The sequence below is a fragment of the Pinus tabuliformis genome, chromosome 2_2, assembly GCF_031772625.1.
Source record: "Pinus tabuliformis cultivar Carrire ecotype Pingquan chromosome 2_2, CPIR1, whole genome shotgun sequence".
NCBI lineage: Eukaryota > Viridiplantae > Streptophyta > Pinopsida > Pinales > Pinaceae > Pinus > Pinus tabuliformis.
Genome location: NC_142300.1, coordinates 787,202,143 through 787,225,486, shown reverse-complemented (window position 1 = coordinate 787,225,486; position 23,344 = coordinate 787,202,143).

Sequence of the window (23,344 nt, the reverse complement as noted above, 5' to 3'; positions counted from 1 at the left end):
TCTCCTCCTTATATAGCCTTAGGCCTTGCTCAATACCAAGGGCCAAACCATAGAAATCCAATACCATCAACTTAGAAACTAGGGATCAACACGTCTGTCGAGATACTTTGGTCCAAATACATAGGCTCAAGTACCGAGGACTAACTACCATGGACCAAAGGGAAGCTTCCCGACATATACGCCCTTTTCTGTTCATATATCTGTGTGCATACGCGCCTCCGTATATATATAACCTGCGTATACGCGACTTAGTATGCATATAGACTGCGTGTATACGCAACTTGGACTTGATTAACTGGCGTATATGAGATTTCTCTTCATTCTGTAGTCTGAACGGAGATCTGTCATCAAAGAGAGTTGCCATCAAGGACAACACCTGTATCAAAGCGCCACACCTGTGCCAAAATGCCAACAAACTCATCAAAAAGTGATCCATTAGATTTGCCATCTGGTTTTGCTTCATGTCATTCTACTTTCATTCCATATTTTTTGGAAGGAAATTACATCCTTCTATATGGTCTGCTTGGAAGTCATCCACAAATTTCCCTTTGGTTGTCTTACATAAGCCCATCCACATATTAGTTCAAAAATAAATGAGCACTTTAAATAAAAATTACTTTTACGATGATCTTTCAACATGACATCTTCTTATAGGTATCAGCATCCTGCATGCAAATTAACACATATCCCTCTGATATCCATTGTCAAGGGTCTCTATCTTTTTTCGACTTCCATCAGATTCTTCACATCCTTCCGGGAGATATTTCTATCAAATATTATTGGACTTAGGATGTTGAATTCCTTCTACCTTCGTTGCATATTATCACGATATCTTCCTATCTTTTCGCACACGTCATTCCTAGGAGCTTCCAACCAGAGTTCCTCAATCGTAGTCAACCACCTCATACTTCATATGAGGACATATGTTGATTTCATCTAGTGTGACTCCTGACTTCCGACATTATTCCATAGCAGGAGATTCCTTTCCTTTGATCATACTTCAAAATAGAAGTAGTGATCCTTGTTACCTGCAACCATACGACATGACTTTATAATATTAAATACAAGCATACATACCTTATTTACCTTTACGTCATCTAGGCTTCTTTCAGTAGCTTCCTTGATTGAAAATAACATCAACCCCTTGATCTGCTTCATCTCTCATGACATCATACCAATATCCCATGAACTCCACAAGTTGGAGTTCTTGATGAAACACTTGCTTCCTCTCTAGATCAATGAATCCTCTAATGAGGATTCCATCTCGCATATCCTTATTCAACTAATGTTTCGCTTTTAAACTGATGTATGATGAGACTTGTCCTAGATGACTTCTTCCTTAGATCTTTCAACGAGGTCACCGAGAGATATATCCTTCAAAGTTGAATATCAGGCATCCTTCATGTTTCCTATGGTGATGTCACGAGCTCTTATTCCTAATGCTTCCATGATGCCACGATGCATCTTATTATTTATTATAGCCATATCCTATAACATAATATTTAGAAGATATGTCAAGACCTTTTTGAGGGAGAATATCTCAGACATAGTAGAGATCTCTTACTTCCTCTTTTCTTGGACTTCTTCTTTTCAACTTCCTCCACTTCTTCGGTGATATGGGCTTCTTTTCTTCTTTTGATATTTTCCCTTTAAGACAATCTTTTATGTAATGTCCATAGATTTTATATCCATAGCATTGATTCTAACTTATTCTCTTCTTTCTTTTCTTAGGACCAAATTTTTTTCAAACTTCTTTTCCATCCAACAAATGTTTGAGTTCTTTAAACTTCAACACTTTTTCCTCAACTTGTCTTCTTCTATCTTGCATAGAAACCACAAGTTGTCGAATGAGATAACTTTATTAACCCCATGGATATTTTTTACCTTGTTCATTAGTTAGTGCATTTTAGATCAATGATGATTATCTTCTTATCATCTCTCCCATAGCTCGTAGATGAGATCTTATGAAAATATCCCTCATCCTTTGATACCTTTAATTTTTTGTAGATCAGATCTAAGTCATGTGACCTTCTTTACCACATCTTCAGAGAGTATTCTTACGACTTTTTACATCTCTTTGATGTCTCCAATATTTCTATATGGGGGGATATTTCATAAGAATCCCTTTCCATGAATTCAAAGTAGACCTTTTGATATGTTCAACGACTTCACCTTCTTAGAGGAATATGTCTATCCTCCTTTTTCATGCAAGGAATTTCGATGACCCAACTAGTTTATAGATCTACTTGCAAATACGAAGTCATTTTACCAAATTTAATTAAAGAATGAAAGATACTTACTTGACAAGTGACGATGAATTCCTCTACTTGATCACTTTGATGATGGTTGAAGAAGATGTATTTGTTGCTTCCTTGGATGATCTTCTTCAAGGACAAGGATAAAATCTTTGCTTCAATAAGAGGGAACTTGCCTTATAGCTTTGGAGATGATGATAATGCCTTCTATCTTTCAAGATACTTCAACTTCTCTCGTAGTGTAGACCAGAAATGCTTCTAGGATTTTGATTCTCTCCAAGATGATGTGATTGGCAACTTTAAAGTTTTTCGAGCTACCTTGCTTTGTAGATAACTTGATGAGGGTCTTTATGGTCTTTTGATGATGACTATAGAATCAAAAGTCCTTGTTGTTATAGACTGCTTCTTCGATCTAGGGTTTCATTCTTCAATGTAGATCTTGATCTTTTGCTTTGAAACTTGATCCTTGAATGTCTCTTTGATTAGATGCCCTTTCTTTGACTTCAACACCTTAGCTCTGGTTCCATGTTGAGAAATATAGGGAATTAGTATTAGATGATTTCTCTTCTATTAGTGACTGCTTGTGAATGCTTTTTACTTGTTTAGATTAGGATCTTCTTCATGTTAGATTATTAGTGTTCTTCTTCATCAAACAGTGACCAATGCATGAACATAAATAAACAAGAGACACATCATGTAGGTTATAAGCCAAGGCCAAAACCTCTCACTCTTTGAGAGGAAGACCTGCACAAAATTCTTCTTATAGAGATTCTAATTGACAAATACCAAGACCAAGACCCTTGACCTATTAGTCACTCCAAGACCAAGCCACAAGTCCTCTTCCATCTTATCGATTACTCTTTCTCGGGTTCTTCTTCTTCAGATATTGCATCATATGAGATCATTGTAGTTATATCAAACTGAGATAACAATAATTCTTTTCTTCATTCAACAGTAGAACCGAATCCTTATGTCTGAGATAATACCGAGGCATTCTTCAATACTAAGGGCTAGTCACATATTAGTTATCTTCTTTCTGAGAGGCATCAAATACTTATTTGTTGTAATGTATATTGAATCACTGTGGCATACTACCGAGTTGTAGGTTCTTCATTATACAAAATTGTAACTATCTCAAATAAATCGAACGATGGTCTATACAAAGACCATTCTCCCTCGTTGTCATTGTGATAATAAGAAGGATCTGAATTCCTTTGACAATGGCATTAGAGAACTTTTAAGTTCTAAAATGGCCCTTCTATGAAAAATATACAACCAAAATAATCTTTATAAGAAACAATATTGTGATGTATTTGCATGGACATACGATGACTTAAATACATGATATTTGAACTATCCAACATGTAATTCCCATCAAAGAAGGGGTCAAACCTTTTCATCAAAAACTAAGGAAAGTTCATCCAACATTGGAGTCCCTGATTCAAAAGGAATTGAGAAAGTTGTATTAAGAAATCTAGGGCATTCAAATTTAACAATTTCTCTGCTTGATAATTGCTTCTGATTCACTTTTACTTATAGTCTTTTGTTTGTTAGCTTATTAATGTGTTATTTCATCAAGGCAATTGCCAATATGCATAATAAAAGACAAGTGACACGGTATGTAGGCTTCTCCAACTAGGGCCAAAAACCCGATCAAAATTCTTCTTCTAGATCTTCAATTGATAAGTACCAAGACCATGACACAAACCCTTGACTCTAGTATCCTCCCAAGAATCTTGTCACTAACCTTGATGTTCTACCTCTTCCTTCCTTTTCCTTTCTTCTTGATCTAGAACTGCTCTCCTCGGCTCCTTCTAGAGAAACTTTGTCTCTATCCTTCTTACTACTCCTTCTAGAGAAACTCTATCTCTATCCTTCTTACTGCTCCTTCTAGAGAAACTCTATCTCTATCCTTCTTACTGCTCCTTCTCGACTTTCCCTAGAGAATCTGGGTCTCCAAGTCTTCACTAGTTTCCTTTAGAGAAACTCAGTCTCTAGATCTTTACTTTGACCTCTCAAAAGAATCCTTCTCTTGCTTCCCCAGCAGAAACATCTTCTTTTACTTGCCTAGAAGAAACTTCATTTCCCTAACTTTGCACTGCCCAAAAGAAACTTTGTTTCCCTAACTTTGCACTACCCAGAAGAAACTTTGTTGCCCTAACTTCATCCTTCCTAGAAGAAATTTCACTAGACCCAAAAGATAGTCTCCCAAAAGAAACTTCTCACTTTTATTCACAACTCCTTCACACTCCTTTCCACCCTTTTTTCGCACTTCTTTCTAGACCGAATTCAGATCGAGTTATTTGCTTAAAATGGAGGCTGAGTTATGCTATTTATACACCACTTCACATGATCTTTAGGCCGACTTGACAACTGGATTTAGGCTAACTTCATCTAGAGAATTCCTTCATCGTTTGTAAGCTGACTTCATTTACATGACAATGGCTCTAACATTTTATGAATAGATGACAAATAAATTCCAAAGACTCTCAATGTGAGCCTTGACTCGAAAACAAAATCTCTTTCTCAGGAAACCCATGAAGCAAGTCAATATAATAATTTTATTTTTCTTATTTACATATTATTACATAAAATCATAATTGCATGTCATTATGAAGACATAACCTAATTACTCTTTTCAACACTCCCTCTTAACTAGGGAGGTATTCATAATGTTACTTGGACTTTCTCAACCTAAATAATCTCTGATAAGAAGAATTCAAATTTGTAACTCATTTGTATAACATCATATCAACCAACATTGTTATATAGCAAGGTCTTGACTAACAACTCTATCTCTCCACAAGATCATAGCACAATGTTGGCGAGACTAATGATTTATAGACATACTCATCATTGTCTCTCTCAGAACATACTCCACCTAGGTTCTCTCAGGATATAATCCATGAGGACTATTCTTTTCTTAGACTCCCCAGTCCCACAAACAATATTGGTCCTCCACGACTACTCTTTCATGGGATGCCCTAACTCATCCCCTAAGAGTATCAAATGCCAAATGATTACACAATAGTCCATTTTGTCTTCCCAGGTGAAGACCAGAACGACATGTTTACCTCTCCTTTTACAAACCAGGACAACATAGTCCATTAAAGGAATGTACTCTTCCTATCACAAAGCAATGTATCTAAGCTCCCTGCTTAGGAATTTTCCAAGTTTCTTCCAAGTAATAAACTTATTTTCAAGCTGCCTGTTAACCAGTGACCTATCACAGCTCCTCATGTGGAGATCCTAAAACAGTCAATTGCTTGAAGAGATCCTTCTTTCGATGTCATGAATTCTTTCTTAGTTAAGGAGTTTTCTTCTTTGGGAACTTCTACATAAGGCATAGATCATCCATCACTTTTATCCATGAGTTAGTCATATCCTTAACTCATCAGAAACTGATCCATCTGGATTTCCTTCGTGTCATGCCATATTTTTCGGGAGGACATTACATCCTTCTAATATATGGTCTGCTTAGAAGTCATCCACAAATTTTCCTTCATCAGTCCTACATAAGCCCATCCAGATTTTAGTTCAAAATGAGCAAACACTTTAAATCAAAATTACCTTTGTGATGATCTTTCGCCGTGACATCTTCCTATAAGTACCAACATCCTGCATGCAGATTGACCCATCTCCCACTGATATCCATTGTCAAGGGTTTTCATTTTTTTCTGACTTCCATCAGAGTCTTCACACTCTTCCGGGAGATCTTCCAGTCAAATATTCTTGGACTTAGGATGTTGAATGCCTTCTACCTTTATTTCATATTATCATGATCTCTTCCTATATTTTCACACTTCATTCCCAAGAGCTTCCAATCATAGTTCCTTGATTGTAGTTAGCTTCCTCATGATTCATATGAGAACATATTATGTTGATTTCATCTAGTGTGACTTATGCTTTGCTGCAATTCTTCAAAGGAGGAGATCCTTTCTTCTCTTGATCATATTTCCCAGGATGGAAATAGTGATCCATATTATCTGCAACCATATGACATGACTTTCATAATTATCTATGTAAGCATACATACCTCATTTTTCTTTTGGTCATCCAGACTTCCTGTAGCAACTTCATTCGAAAGGATTTTATCCTGCTTTCCTATTATGTCATCATGCCATCACCCCTTGAATCCCACGAGTTGGAATTCCTGAAGAAAACCTTGCTTTTCTTTCTACATCGGTGAATCCTTTGATTAGGATTCCATCAGAGAAACTTGAGGATGTTTCATATCCTCACCCAATAGATGTTTTCTTTGTTGACTATGATGGTCCCAGATGATGATGAACTCTACTACTTTCTATAAGTATTAATGAGGTTTCCTACGAAGTTCCTATTTATTGTAATCAGTAGGATTTGTACCAGACATACTTTCTGATTCCCATGTCACGAGCTCTTACTTCTAATGCTTCTATAATCTTATTTTCTAATCTGATGCATCCTATCTTATTTACATTGCACCCTATCTATAATTTATAAGTGGAAAGTACCTTCTATAAGAAGATCATCTCATTCATAGTAGAGATATTTTACTTCTTCATTCTCAAGCTTCTTTGATTCAAGTTATTTCACTTCATTAGTAGAATAGTCCTCTTCCATGTCCCTCTTATGTTCAAGAAAATATTTTCTGTAGTTCCCAAGATTATGACAACCATAACATCTTTCTTTAGCCATGTTATTATTTTTATTCTTTGGAGTACCAAACTTTCCAAATATTCCTTTTTATCTTGACACTAATTGTTCCCTTCGATATCATCTTTCATCACTTTCATTCTTCATCCTATCTTCCTCTGCCTTGCAGAGAGACCATAATCTGATGAATGGGATAGATTCCTCTTCCCTAGTAGAAATGAGGTTACCTTGTTCATCAGTTAATGAATTTAGAATAGCGGAGATTATTTCATTATCAGATACCATCTCTCCTAGATTCTTCAATTGACCTTTTATTTAAGATGCCTTAGAGAGACATGATGATATCCCTTCATCCTTCAACACCTTCAATTTATGAAGATCAGATCTAAGTGATAAGATCTTTTCTATCGTGCTTCTAGAGAAAAGTTCTCCCAACTTATCATATATTTCTTTAGATGTCTCCAGCTTGGCTACATAGGAAATGAGTGGATCTTTGGTAGAATCCTTAAGAACCTTTTGAGCCTTGAGATCCCTTTCCATGTATTCAGACAATGCATGTTCTTCGGATGGCTTGGAGACCTTCCCATGGACATGATCAATGACTTCATTTACTTCGAGGACAATGTCTATCCTTATTTTCCATACAAGGAAGTTTGATATCCCAACCAACTTTTGGTATTCCTTGAAACATGAAGTCATTTTTACTAGATTGTATTATAATAAGAGGTACTTGTGAAGATAAAATATCCAACTTGATGATGAACTTGTTGCTTCTTACTTCAAATCTTTCGGTGAGGGAGGACTGCCTTCTATGAGATCTCTGCTTCAATAGAGGGAGGATTGACTTTCGATTTAATCTTCCTTAGATTTGAAGAGCTTCCACTTCCTGGGTGATGTAAGATTACTGGAGTGCTTCTAGGGTTTTGTTCTTTCTTCTTGCTTCCTTTTAGAAGATAATTTCAAGACTCTTGCTTTTGATATAAGGTTTTGGTTTGATGAAGAACTATATTTCTTTACTTTCTTTGATCCTTCTTTGAAGATCGATTCTCTTGTGTCAGCCTGCTTTGGCTGCCCCTTCTTGACTTCAGCACCTATGCTCTGATACCATGTTGAGAAATCTAGGGCAATCAAAGTTAGCAATTTATCTACTTGATAATTGCTTGTTATTCACTTTTACTTATAGTATTTTGTTTGTTAGCTTATTAATGTGTTCTTTCATCAAGACAATTACTAATATGCATAATAAAAGAAAAGTGACACATTATGTAGGCTTCTCTAGCCAGGGCAAAAACCTCTCACCTCTTGAGAGGAAAACCCAATCAAAATTCTTCTTCTATATCTTCAATTGATAAGTATCAATACCATGACATGGACCCTTGACTCTAGTATCCTCCCAAGAATATTGTCTCTAACCTTGATGTTCTAACTCTTTCTTCATTGGTCTTTCTTCTTGATCTAGAACGGCTTTCGTGGCTCCTAGAGAAACTCGGTCTCTATCCTTCTTACTACTCCTTCTCAGCTTTCCCTAGAGAATCTCAGTCTCTAGGTCTTCAATGGTTTCCTCTAGAGAAACTCGGTCTCTAGATATTTACTTTGACCTCTCAAAAGAATCCTTCTCTTGTTGCCCCAGAAGAAACCTCTTCTTTTACCTGCCCAGAAGAAACTTTGCTCCCTAACTTCTCTAGGCCTTCACTGGTTTCCTCTAGAGAAACTCGATCTCTAGATATTTACTTTGACCTCTCAAAAGAATCCTTCTCTTGTTGCCCCAGAAGAAACCTCTTCTTTTACTTGCCCAGAAGAAACTTTGCTACCCAGAAGAAACTTCGCACTACCCAGAAGAAACTTCGTTTCCCTAACTTCACACTACCCAGAAGAAACTTCACTATACCTAGAAGATAGTCTCCTAGAAGAAACTTCATACTTTTCTTCACAGCTCCTTCGCACTCCTTTCCACCCTTTCTTCGCACTTCTTTCTAGACCGAATTCAGATCAAGTTACTTGCTTAGAATGGAGGTTGAGTTAGGCTATTTATACACCACTTCACATGATCTTTAGGCCGACTTGACAGCTGGAGTTAGGCCGACTTCATCTAGAGAGTTCCTTCATCGTTTGTAGGCCGACTTGACAGTTGGAGTTAGGTTGACTTCATCTAGAGAGTTCCTTCATCGTTTGTAGGTCGACTTGAAGAGGTTAGGTGACAATTTCTTGGAGGATACTTTACATAGACAAGATGACCTTTTTCAAAGTGTAACATGACTTCATTTACATGAAAATGACTCTAACATTTTATGACTATATGAAAAATAAATCCTAAAGACTCTCAATGGGAGTCTTGACTCAAAAACAAAATCCCTTGCGCATGAAACCCGTGAAGCAAGTCAAAAATTTAATTTAATTTTTCTTATTTACATCTCATTACATAAAATCATAATTGCATGTCATTATGAAGACCGAACCTAGTTACTTTTTTCAACAAGTTGTTGGATGCTCAGATCATTTTCAAAGTTAGACATTCCACTTGGGTTTCGAATTTGGTCCCAATCAGGAAGAAGTTCGATGAGATAAGGTTATGCGTCAATTTTCGTAATATCAATTGGACATTTGATAAAGATAATTACCCGGTGCCATCCATGGATCATATCCTCCAAACAGTATCTGTGTCTGAGATGTTATCGCTACTATATTGTTTTTCGGGTTATAATCAAGTGCTAGTAGCAGAACCGGATTGTCTGAAAACTACCTTTAGGGCCAAGTGGGGAACATCCACCTTTAAGTGTATGCCATTTGGGCTTATCAATATTGGTGCTATCATTAAAAGAGTGATGGACATCACTTTTCGTGGCCTGGTCAATCAACGAGTCATTGTTTATTTGGATGGTGTTACTGTGTTTTCCAAAAGAAGATCAAACCATATACGTCATCTGAAGCAAATATTTGAGTGGTGTCCAAATATGGGATTTCTCTCAATCCCAATAAAAGCATATTTGGTGTGTCAGAAGGGACTCTCTTAGGGCACATTATTGCAAATAATGGAATTAAAGTCGATCTCGAGAGGGTCAAAGCTATAACTCAAATCTCGTTCTCAATCAATAATATGACTATGCAATCTTTCCTAGGGAAGTTTAATTTCCTATGAAAGTTCATCTCTGACTATGTTGAAATAGTTAAACCTTTATAGAAGATGATTAATAAATATGTGATTTATAAATGAGACAAAAGGGAGAAGGATTATTTTGCTCAAATCAAATAAGTTATCATTAACACACCTACATTATTCAGTCCTGATTATGGCAAAGATCTCTTGCTTTATACCTTTGCTTCATATTCTTCTATAGTAGTTGTATTGACTCAAAAAGATGTTGAAGGAAATGAATGGCCTATCTCTTTCATGAGTGTTAGCTTCTAGGCATCAGAGCTAAATTATCTTGTCATCGACAAACAAGCATATGTAGTATATAAGGTAGTCAAATTTTTCATGCGCTATCTTCTCAAAGCTCACACTATCATATTTGTGCCTCACTCGATGGTCAGAACACTTTTCGTACATCAAGAACTGGGTGAGAAGAGGGAAAATTGCATGACCTGCTTACAAGAATATGATCTAGAGTTTAAACCATTTCATACAATTAAGGGTCATGGCCTTTGCCAACTTGCAATTGAAGCAAGAGATGATCCCGAGCAAGATCTTTCAGGTTCAGAGCAGGAAATAGAGATGTACAATGTTGAACATGTTCCCTAAATCAAATCCAGGGTGCCATGGTATTTTGACATACAGAAATTTCTAAAGCATGACACTTTTCCCACACATTTATCGAATAAACAAAATAGGGCGACTCACCTTAAATCTCTATCCTACTAGCTTATTCATGGAGTGCCTTTTAGAAAGCACTACAACAATGTCTTGTTGAGATGCCTTGAGCCTCGATATTCATAGAAGGTAATGAAATACTTACACGACGAATCGACAAGTGGTCAAAAGATGCCCATTCTTATGTTTGCAAGTTCCTCGCTTGCTAGAGATGAGTCGGTCAAGATCAAAAGTCAGTCGTCCCACTGCTACCAGTAGTAATCGAAGAACCATTCCAACTATGGAGCTTAGATGTTATCGAAGAAACCTTTCCACATTCGTCAAAGCAACACCGATATATTTTGGCAGCGAAAAATTATTGTACTCGGTGGACAGAAGCAATTCCCTTAAGACAAGTAAATGACCAGGAAGTCATCCACTTCTTGAAGCATAATATTATAAGCAAGTTTGGCATTCCAAAGTCTCTTGTGTTTGATAATGCAACTTATTTTTCTTCATTGAAACTTTATGAATTCGCATTAGAAAATGGGATTGTATTAAAGCATGCATATAACTATTACCCATAGGGAAATGATTTATCCGAATGAACAAATAAAAATCTTATTCGCAAAATCAAGAAAACCATCTTCTCTGAGCAAAAAAATTGGCACAACACTCTGATAAATGCATTGGGTTGAACATGTAACTCTGAAGCCTTCCCTTAAAACCTCGTCGTACTTTATGGTTTATGGTAAAGAAGTTATCTTGCCCCCAAACTTGTATCTCCCAACCTTGCAACTCTCTCAAGAGTCTCAAGGTAGACCTTGTTTTTTGGTTCAGAGCAAGATAGATACTTTTCTCAAACTTGAGGAAGAAAGGCTTAAAACCAAAGAGAGATTTGTCGTCCATCAAAACCATGTTGAGTGTTGGTTCAAGAAGAAATCCGCAGGGGCTAATAGTTTCGATGTGGGTGACTTAGTATTGAAGGGGGACAAAGCCCACGAAGAGAAAGACAAACACATAAAGTTCCAACCTTTGTGGATTATCCCTTTTACCATCGAAGAAAAGCTCGTTCATAATACCTTCAAGCTGAAATCCTTAGACGGGAGGATCAACCCCCTTCCCGTAAATGGATGATACTTGAAGCACTATTTCCAATAGCAATTCTAAATTGCGCTTCCTGCACAGTTTGTCCCTCTTCTTTTCTTTTTTGTGAGTTTCATTCATATGTATGTCATGTTAGTCGTGTCATGTCTAGTTTTGTGTCTTAGTCATTGTACATACATAAGACCTTGTGTGAAAAGTGAATGGCTCAAAAAGACTTTGTGGTGGAATAAAAGAGAAAATGTGACAACCACAACACTTGGCTTTTTGTTTGTTCTTCTTCTTTATTTGGGAAGATGCCATAGGTTGAGCTAAGTCTGGATGGAAAATACGATACATTCAAAAGGAAAACCTTGAGGGAACCTATTAGATCCACACCTATGCTAGTATCCAAAATACTCAACTTGGTATGAATATACTTGTTTGTTACACACTTATCCAATCTAGTAGAGAAAGGATAAGGGAAAATATAAAGCAAGCAAACCAATATTAGAGGTTCTAAAATACTTCTATGAAGGGGCAACCTACTCTTCTTTGAATAAATCAGTATCGTTGTTCTGCCCATTGAAAATAATGTGCCTAAGCATAGTCCTATTAAATAAATAAATAAAAAGTGAAAGAAGAGAAAGGTTTCATGTGCAAGAAGGTGAAGCAAGAGACTTCGTCGAGCTATTGTCCAAGCCTACTGGCAACGAAGCAACATTTTTTCTCCTGAAGTGACTCTGTCGGGGTACTATCCAAGCCTGCTAGTAGTAGAGCAACACCAAAGCTGAAAAGCTCATACTTTGAATATCATAAACTTGTCGCACATATTACCCTTTCCTGGATTGAAGTAATTGTGATATGGCATATCTGTTGTGTGTTGAACCAAGTGAAAGAAGTGAGGTACTATGTATACAATCGAGTCTAAAGGGGAATTCAAGATTAGTGAATCAATACTTCCCAATGGATCAGACCTTTAACTGAAAATCCATTCCTAAACAAAGAAGCTAAAGGTCGCCTAGTGTGTCACCAAGTGTTGTTGCTGCTACAACACCCTCCAAATTTTCACTACATTGAAATTTTCGAGCCTACTTCACCATTGCATCTAGTGTCGCCTTGGTCGTCGAGTGTCATTTCAAGTCATACTTTATGTTTCAAGTGTTCTTGATTATCCTTATGTTTTGTCACATTTATTAGAATGTCTTTATTGTATTTCATGGTCGTAATACCTTTGTGTTGTAAAATGACACATTTTGGTAGAAGTCGCACAAAATTTGTTTGTTGTACTTGGGGAATGTATGTGAAGTGGCGCCTTTATGTCTATTTATCATTGTTCAAACTTGTCTAAGTTTTCTTAATCAGTTGATATGTGCCGCTCAGGATTTTATGTCTAAACCCATTGTGTTCACACCTTGTTCTATCTTCCAGACTTAGACAAATTTTGGTCGCAAAGTGAACCCATTAAGGCAAGGAGTGCATGAGCGCACTCTTAAGCCTTAACCGGGAATCTTTCGTTGTTCAGAAGTGCACCTTGCATCCTCCAAGAGCGCATAGTGCACTCCTAAAGCATTTTCCCCCTTCCTTGCTCCTAACTTCACCCTCAACACCAAGTCTTCCTTTGAGTGCACTCCTTCGACTCGAATAAGTGTTCCCTCTTTGAGTGCATGAGCACACCCCGAGGACCCAAATTTTAACCCCTTCAGCCTTCAACAATGCACCCTATGCCCTCCTTGACCCTTTTGAGTGGATGAGCGCACTTAGAAGCCTTCAAGCCTCATCCCCCATCCCTCCTTTGCCACCCTGAGCACATGAGCACACCTTGAAGCCCCGAAGTTTTCCACCTCAACCTTCAACTTTGCACAAAGCGCCCTCCATGTCTCCCTTGAGCGCACAACACACTTGGGAAGCCCAAAGACTTATCCTTCATCCTTTGGACATGCAATCTATGCCCTCCCTTGAGTGCCTCTCTTTCTTGAGCACATGAGTGCATCCCAAAGATTTAAAGCTTGTTCCCTTCATCCCTTTAGCCTTTCAAAGTGTGCCCTTGCACACAGGAGCCCTCCTTACTCATCTGAAGCGCATTGTTAAGGAATGAACAAAAGATATGCATGTAACATGTTAGAATAGGAGATTTTTCAGGTTGATTCTTTCTTTCCATGATTGATTGCAGATATAAGTATTTCAAGAACAGCATGGCAAGGATGCAAGAAGAATATCGGGCAAAGAAGCCATCCAAAGGAAGCATTCAAAAACAAAGAACACATTGAAGTCTTGATGATCAAAGAAACCTGAAGTCTCCATAAGATCAAAGACCCTTTGGAGGGTGAAGACATCAATGACCGGAAGTTGCATTCAGAACAAAAACACAAGTGGCAGCCATGTCACCCATTCAAGAAAGTCCATGTCATCAATCACTATAAGTCCCACTAATCAATGATAGTGACTTGTCACGTCCTCATCACATGATGATGTGGAAGGTATGTTGTACTTATGTAATCATTGTGAAGACAAATAAGTGGAAGTCAAAGAGTCATGTAAGGACAAAAGAGCCATAAAATTCCAAACGACATGTAATACCAAGAGTCTCATGTAATTACAAAAGCCCTTTGGAAGTCCAAAGGTCATTAGAAGTTGGAAAGTCAAGAGTCATGAGGATATGAAAGGTCATGCCTCAAGTTATAAAAGGATCATCACTACTCATGGAAAAGACTTTTAACCTTGGCTTCTCCCACAAGGCATTAGAGAGATAGAGTTAGTACTTTTGGGGAGCAAGTAGTGGCTCTAACACTCCACTATTGGAGCTAGTGATGTTCATTGTACTTATGTATCTTGGAACTTTTGCTTAATACTTGAAGCCTTTTGGACAACACATTTTCATGCATGGATTGTGGATGTTTTAAGACTACTCTTTGAATATTTATGATTCATGTTCGCTTTCACATGTACTAAAGTAATTGAACTATTTCAGTGACTTTGGTGCTTAACTTATTGGAAATGTGTTGTAATGATTGTAATGATTGTCGCATCTATGTGAACTACTTCGCTTGATGTTAGACGAGTCTTCTCATCTATGTGTGTGTCTCCATTAGATTAGTACTATTACTTCTCTTTTAGAGGCTCAATTTATTCCCCCTCTACAGTGAAAGAACCTTGATACATCTACAATTGAACATTCACAAGGCACATTCCCTTGCTCATTCAAAAGCACATGTGCGCTTCTCTCTTGTGCTAACTACTTAAGCCAAGGTGTATCTTTAAGTAAACAACAGTCAAGCCATATTTCGGATCGGACTCCTACACCAAATGGTGTGAGGTCTAATTGGGACCTCATATCGGGGAGATCCCCATTATGTGGTGGTATCCAACACCGTCAACAAGTTTCTACTTTCAGCGAAAATGTCCAATCCTAGGGTTTTATCGTTCAAGTCTTGTTTTGCCTCCTAGGGTTTAGAAAGCCTAGATATTTCAATGTCCAAAACCCTAGAATATTTATGTATTTTAGATTAAATACTTCATGGTCATCAATCAGTCAATGATAATTTTTGGCTCTACCAATATAAGTAGCTCGACTTCTTCAAAACATTGTACAAATAATAAAAATATTTTGCCTTAGTCTTTTGGAATGGACTTCATCATTCTGGATCGAACATCTGATCTGAACACTCAAATGTCTATAGCAATTGGTGCACATTGTGTATATGTCATCAATACTTTAGAACTAGATTCATTCAAGAATTTTTAATTCGACATAACTTGATGTCCTTGACCTACTGTAGAAGAGACGATACAGTACACAATCTGCGAAATGTCTTGACTTTATCAAGAGAGTTATGGTTTCTAATTCAATTCATTTCATTCAATATTCATTATATCAAGGATTCTTCCACACTCCTCAAGTGTGAATCAAGAGACAATCATATAATACTGCTTTCCAGCTTCAACGCTCTTGTTATCTCCCTCTGGCTCAAAGAGGAATGTCAATTAGTAATAATTAAAAGTCTCATAGTTCAATACTAGAGGTTATTACTCGATCATAGCATTGAATCTCCATATGAGATGCATACTTCTATTTCGATCATCAGATGCAACAAAGATGTCACTATCCAATAGCCCTAATATTATCCTTATCAATCAACATTTCTTGCCATGTTTTTTCAATGCAAATTCCCCAAAGTACAACCTCAACCTTTCAGAAAAGGTCACATGTTTTCCAACTTTCCTTGAGCCAAAAAGTACTATTGTCATTTCTTCTTGTCTCATAAGGTGTTTTCCATGATTGAAGACTATTTGTAAAAAGGGAATCCTACAACATTCATGGTCGTATTAAGGATTTCATCAAGGGTATCTTACAATCCCATGACATAATATTGCTTTATTGAACTTTTAGACTTTATTGCAATTCTGGCTTCCCGATCCTCATACTCGATTTGATCATCATTGATGTGCTCACATGAAAAACAAAGTCAATTTGATTGGACAACGCAATAGATCTATGAAGACCATAAAAAACATACTAGATTGTTCAAATCTCAAAGTCTAACACGTTAGAAAACCCTACTACATTATCTGGTTTAATTTCTCCTACTTGTTCATTACATTAACAATTTATTTATAAATATAAACACTGAAATAAACACAATGCAGCCTTAACTCATATATAGATAAGCAACTGAAATAATTGAGAACAACACACAAGGGACATCGTTATTTTTGGACAATCACCCCCAAAAAAACCCAATGCGGGACAACCGAGGCAACAGATATGAGGGTTTTATTATTATGCAATAGTTGAATACAACTAGGGTGTCAGAAATGGCTCACCCAACAGAGAATGCCCTCGACAATAGTACCTCTCCTTGGAGACAGATATTTCGGCTGATCAATCACCGGATGAACGATCCCACAGCAACTATGGCAGCTTCCACTGCTCTGTGTCCCTCTGATAGGGACTGCGTCACCCTCTCATCTCACCAGCACTCAGTCTATCCCATGAAAATCTCTCGACGCTGCCTCTTGGCCCTGCGTCAGCTCTGCTACCCTCTGCATCAGCCCCATGGCTCTCTGCGTTAGCTCTTAGACCCTTTGCATCACCCACGCTAGCCTCTTCAGCTTTTGCGTACCTTCCAGCTACCTCTGCGTCAGCCTCTCCAGGCACTCTGTTGTCTCTCTAGCACTACCTTTGCCTCTCTGGTATGTATTCTCAGCCTCCTACCGAACTGCCCCTCGTTGCACCAAATCACTAGCTCGATTCTCTTAGCAAAACCCCACTCTAGAAAATCGAACTGACTAATCAATATGGTGTATCTCTAACTGACCCTCAAGCCTCCTCTTATACTTTTATTGTTGAGTCTTCAATGGCCAAGGTTAAGTCCCTAATCAATGGCTAAGATTAAATTTGGCTGATCCATGTCAGTTAGAACATTCTCACCCAGTTTTATATTAATACCCATTAATATTTTAATTTTCCTAAGTTTAGACTTAGAAACCCCTTTAAAATATTAATTATTTTAATATCTCTCCAACCAGGTGGAATTTCCCCAAACCATTTCTGGGCCTTGGAGATCTTACATGCCTTAGCCTCTCCACCAATTTTCATGGCTAGAGCACATCCGATGCTACAACAAATCAACACTCCCTCTTAGCGAGGAATGTGCCCTAGTAATGTTTCACCATGGAAACATCACATTGATCCTCCGCGTCATTACCTGTGTTGATGCTTAGCCTGCTGCCTCACATCATCTGCATTGTTGCTTCCTGTACTGTTGCCCATGACACTGCCACTGCAACTGCTACATCTATACTTCATCTGCCTCTCAATATGTTTCCCATGCTACCCCTAGCATTGCCATTATTAACTGTTGCACTGCAACTCAGTTACCGAGAAGTAGGTCACTGACTTCTCCCAAATACTGACATCTCAGTCAGTCTGGAGGCCTCGTCAAACTGAAGTTTCCTCTGTTGCTATCATGTGCTCCCTCTATTGCCACTGCACTGCTGCAAGCACCTCTGTGCCTCTCGCACTGCTGCAATCTCCATTACACTACCTCAAATTTCTGCACCCAAGCACTGCCTTGCTGCTCCACTACACTTTTCTTCCCTCGACATCTGTCATTATGCTACTGTCGTTAAGGGCTCCCGTAGCTAGATATGATCCAAGAGTTTGGGCACCTGAAGGATCCTACCCCTAGTATGTATTCCTCCTAACGACAACTCGATGTCTTCCCACCTCTTCTCTACAGGTGCATGAGCACTCATGGCACAGTCGTCATCAATCTCGATTCTTTCTCTGCCTTAGTTGGAGCTTCCTTAGAATCTGAAGCCTCTCCCTTGTTTTTCTTCTTGGGACATTCAGGTGCATAATGTCTCAGCTCCCCACAATGGAAGCACTTCACCTTGGAGATGTCCTTCTTCTTCCTCTTCCCTTATTGTCCCACAGATGCTAGAGCCACATCCTCCTCCTCCTCTTCCTAGATTCGACTTCCCTTGCCACTACTCCCTGCCTTGATTAATCTCCTAATCTCTTCTTGGCGAAGAGCTTCCCACATCTCCTCCCAACCTCGAAGAGTAGCTCTGCCCAAAATACTTTGGACAAATGTCTCCCACTCCTCGGAGACTGCATTCAGGGCAGTCTTCACCATGAACTCTGAATCTAATGTAGACCCCATAGAAGTAAGTTGGTCACGAATCTCCTGCAATCCGAGGAGGAACGGATCTATCTACTCTCCCTTCTACACCTGATACGACCGCAGTTGATTCTCCAATAGAATCTTTCGCTGCACAAAAGTTCCCTGATACAAGGTCGTCAAAGTATCCCACATCTCCTTTGTTGTGTTCTTTTCAACAATATGTGGTATGACATGATCTTTGACCCTGTCTAGGATCATGCACTTTGCCCTCGCCATTGCATCCTCATACTTCTCATTCTCAGCTGGGTCGACCGAGATAGCCACAACTCTCAAGGCAAAGTCCTTGATGTAATATCGATCCAAGATTGCCAGGATCCTGGCCTTCCAAATGACAAAGTTGGAAGCCTCGTCCAACTTGTCTTGATCCCTTAGTCCGTTCACTGCCATTTCAGCTCCTCTTCTGGACTCCCTCTGAGTTTCGACTTCCCTCCTGGAAATCTCCCTCTAAGTCCTGATTTCCCTCCTAGAAATCCTCTGGCCAGCTGTCGAACCGCTCCTCTCCAATCCTCCTTGCAACTGCAACTCGAATCTGGATTTCTTGGCTAGAAATCCATCAAGGTAGTGACTCCCTCTACCTTGGTTCTGTCCCCTTAGGTATTGTTTTGCACCGACAGAAACAGCACCCCACCAGCTTCTCAATCACAATTTTCCCACAGCTCCCCAAGCTCTGAAAACTGAAGAAACTGAGATTTTCAGGCTCTACGCAATCCCAACAACGACAAAATCTGCTCCTCTTGGCCACAACGTCAATCCTTCCTGGATGAGAAAGATGACCGGGCTTCACGTAGGTCTGATCTACCCCTCTGCCTCTGCGATGACCCTCCTCTTGGCTCAAAATGATGGCACAAGCCCTCTGTGTCACTTCTTCTTTGTTGCTTCTGCTCTGGAACAACGTTGTCTCTCGGGACAGCTGCTACTGCAGCAAATTCTTCAGATTACTGTTGGTGCCTTCAATCCTCCTGTGATCTGCAACGCTCTGACACCATGTTGAAATTCTTAAGTCTGACGCATTAGAAATCGATACTACATTATCTGGTTTAATTTCTCCTACTTGTTCATTCCATTAACAAGTTATTTATAAATATAGATACTAAAATAAACACAAATACAACCTTAACTCATATATAGATCAGTGACTGAAAAAATTGAGATAAACACACAAGGGACACCGTTATTTTTTGACAAACATCCCCAGAGAAACCCAATGCGGGAAAACCGGTGCAATAGTTATGAGGGTTTTATTATTATGCAGTTTCTGAATACAATTAGGGTGCCATAAATGGATCACCCAACAGAGAATGCTCACGAAAGTAGTACCTCTTCTCGGAGACAGATATTTCGGTTGATCAATCACCGGATGAACAATCCCACAGAAACTATGGCAACTTCCATTGCTCTGTGTCACTCTGATAGGGATTGTGTCGCCCTAGCAGCTCACTAGCACTCAGTTTGTCCCACAAAGATCTCCCAGCGCTACCTCTTGGCCCTACATCAGCTCAGCTAGCCTTTGTGCAACTACTGAAGCCTCTGTGTCAACCCCTTAGATCTCTGCGTCAGCTCTCAGACCCTTTGCGTCACCCACGTTGGCCTCTTCAGCCTCTACGTAGCTCCCAGCTGCCTCTGCGTCAACCTCTCCAAGCTCTGCGTTGTCTCTCTGGCACTATCTTTGCCTCTCTGCTATGTATTCTCGGCCTCCTGCCGAACTGCCCCTTACTACAACAAATCAATAGCTCGATTCTCTCAGCAAAACCCCGCTCCAAAAAATTGAACTGACTAATCAATATGGAGTATCTCCAACTGACCCCCAGGCCTCCTTTTATACTTTTCCTATTGAGTGTTCAACGGCCGAGATTAAGTCCCTAATCAATGGCTAAGATTAGATTTGGCTTGATCCATGTCATTTAGAACATTCTCACCCAGTTTTATATTAATACCCATTAATATTTTATTTTTCCTAAGTTTAGACATAGGAACCCCATTAAAAATATTAATTATTTTAATATCTCTCCAACCGGGTGGAATTTCCCCAAACCATTTATGGGTCTTGGAGATCTTATGTGCCTTAGCCTCTCCGCAATTTTGCATGGCTAGAGCACATTTGATGCTACCACAAATCAACATAAACCAATCCTTTCCTCAATACAATTCTAAGAAGAAGAATCACTTAGCTTTCTTGAAGACTGAGGTCTCTTCAAATTTCTTTGGGATGTTTTCTTCAAAGGGATAAAAGATTAGTTCCTTGCAATGTATCTCATCTTGATCATAGGTCTCATAACCTTTATTTATGTATAGAACCTTTTAGAGCTCAGAGATTAAAGAATGACTTGTTGGTATGTCTTTAGAAAGAGATCCTTTAAAACTTCACGCTGACATTAGATTAGCTTCTGAATGAATTTAAAGATTCAGCTTCTTCAAAGGTATAAAATAAAATACTTGCTTTCACCTTTGACGCTTCTCGGTCACAAACTCTGAGGTCTTTAATCAATAGACTAAAACTTTAACCCTTGTAAACAAGGCACTGTCCAACAACATCTAAAAAAATTGTAGACTATGATAACTCGGGCTCCTATGAAGTTACTCGACCTCTATTATTAGTCTTGAGACCTACTTGTAAATCTCTAAGATAACCTTGACCTTCAAACTAGTTTAGAGGCAATGCTTTGAACTTCTTTCAAACTGTGACAATTAAGACAAAAAACTTCGACCAACTGAAATGGTAGTCTTGGGCTTTCAATCCCGAAATAGAGGTATTCCTTAGCTTGGAGACCTTCTTAGACTTGTTAGGATACAAGTTTGCATCCTTATAAACAAGATAAATTGATCTTTATAGACTTGATAAAAAATGTGACATAGTAGTATCACAAGAACATATAAAAACAAATTGTAGGCATGCTCTTCAATCATTTCAGGTAGCTTGGATGATTTGAGCTTTAGAACTTCGGCCTTCTATAATACTCTTGAGGTCATTTTCGAATCTTCTAGGGTTTTTCGGACTATGTTATAGTCCCTGAAGCTCAATACAAAGACTAGCACTGAGGCCTAGGAATTGGGGCTTCGATTCTATAACCACTTTGTCCACCTCTTAAGGAATTTTGGTCTACCATACAGATTTAACTAAGATTTGAAAGGATTCATTCCAAGGCCTAACGTGGTTTCATCTTCAAGGCTACTTTTCAACCATAAGCTCCGATCCCATATTTATTTTATATAGGTCTTCTATAGTGGTAAGTATTTCTACTTATTTGATTCTTTTACACATTTTATCCGTGATTTCATAATTACGTAAATACACATAAGACATCAACAATATAGATTTATGACATTAGGATGATGAAGAGATAGCCAAAACAAGGAACACAAGAGTTTACCTTGGGAAAAACCACATGGAGGGGAACTCAACAACCTTTTCGATAGAGAAATTCTTTAGTTCAACAAAGATACATCTTAGTCAAACATTAGGTAAAACCTTGTCCATCCTCTGAGTCAAGTAATATGCCCACAATTTCTTTTGTTTGATTAGGTCTTCCTTTTTCCATCCACAAAGCTCGATCCTTCCACATAGATTCATCCATCACATAGACAAAAATTTGGCTATCAAAGAGAAAGAAATTTTCTCTTCAACAAAGGGTTTCCACAGTGATTTGGCCTTCGTCACAGAGAGAAAACATAGGTTCGTTCTTGTCATGGAGCACAAAGAATTTTGACCCCTTAACGTACCTACTAACACATAAATTAGATCCTTCAAACCTCAGTTTCGTCCTCTTCTTCTAGCCTAAGATCATGTGAATTGCCTTCAACATAGAGAGATGTGGATTTCCATTGGAGGAGGTTGAATCACTCTTATATATATCTTTTCTACTGGCCGAATGCATGCCTTTTAGAGGCTAGGCCAACTTGACTAGGATGAGGCCGACTACATATTTTTGGAGCCTTAAAATTCAACTTTTACAAATTAAAATTTTCCTCTTTTACAACCAACATGAAGGACATGTTTTTAATATTTTTCTTTTTGACTTAAGCATAAAGAACATGCTTACAAGTACATTAAAGACAAATAATAATTATGAAGACCAACCATAGTTACAAAATTTCAACAATAAGCCCCATCCTTTAGTACCCACATACCCTAGCATTAGCAATCAATATTAGCAACAAATGTAATGCATCTTCTAGGGCCTTTACTTAACAGTGCAAGATCCATGACAACAAATGGCATCAATACTTTAAGAGCTTGTAGTTATAAAACAATGTCCTGCTTCTAAACATACAATGCATCATCTTCAAAGAAAACATAGGTTTGTTATGTCATACTTCAAACGTTCAACACATTTATATAGATCACATATTTCTTTTACTAGCCTTGTCTTTCTTTGAGTCACAATTTGAATTGCGATGCTCTCATTACATCTTGAAATATCAAGATAATTTTCATGCTACAAATTAGAGGTGTATCTAACAATATGAGCATGATTGAAGATCATTTGTGAATCTCATCACAAAACGTGTAGGAAAAGAGCTTCTTCAACATTCATAACTATTATAATTGTCTTTCTTCGAGGGTTCCTTCATAACAGATCAGACTGTTGCCACAAAGTTATGATTTTACATTCCAGGCATGAAACAAACTTCTTATAGCTTTGTTAGTCCTTTTTATAGATCAATAGGCCACGTTAAACATCCCACCATTGTAATGTGCTTATGCAACGGTCTTTCAAACTATGGATTGAATTGTCTGTCTTGATGTCAGTCTTAGAACAAATATTCAAAGAGAACCAATCATGAGCTACATGAAACACTTCAACCTTGCCATTGATACCAAAGCATCAACCATTCTCCTATGTATAATTTCTTCCACAAACCAAGGATTAAAGCCTTAAAAATGGATCACATTCTTT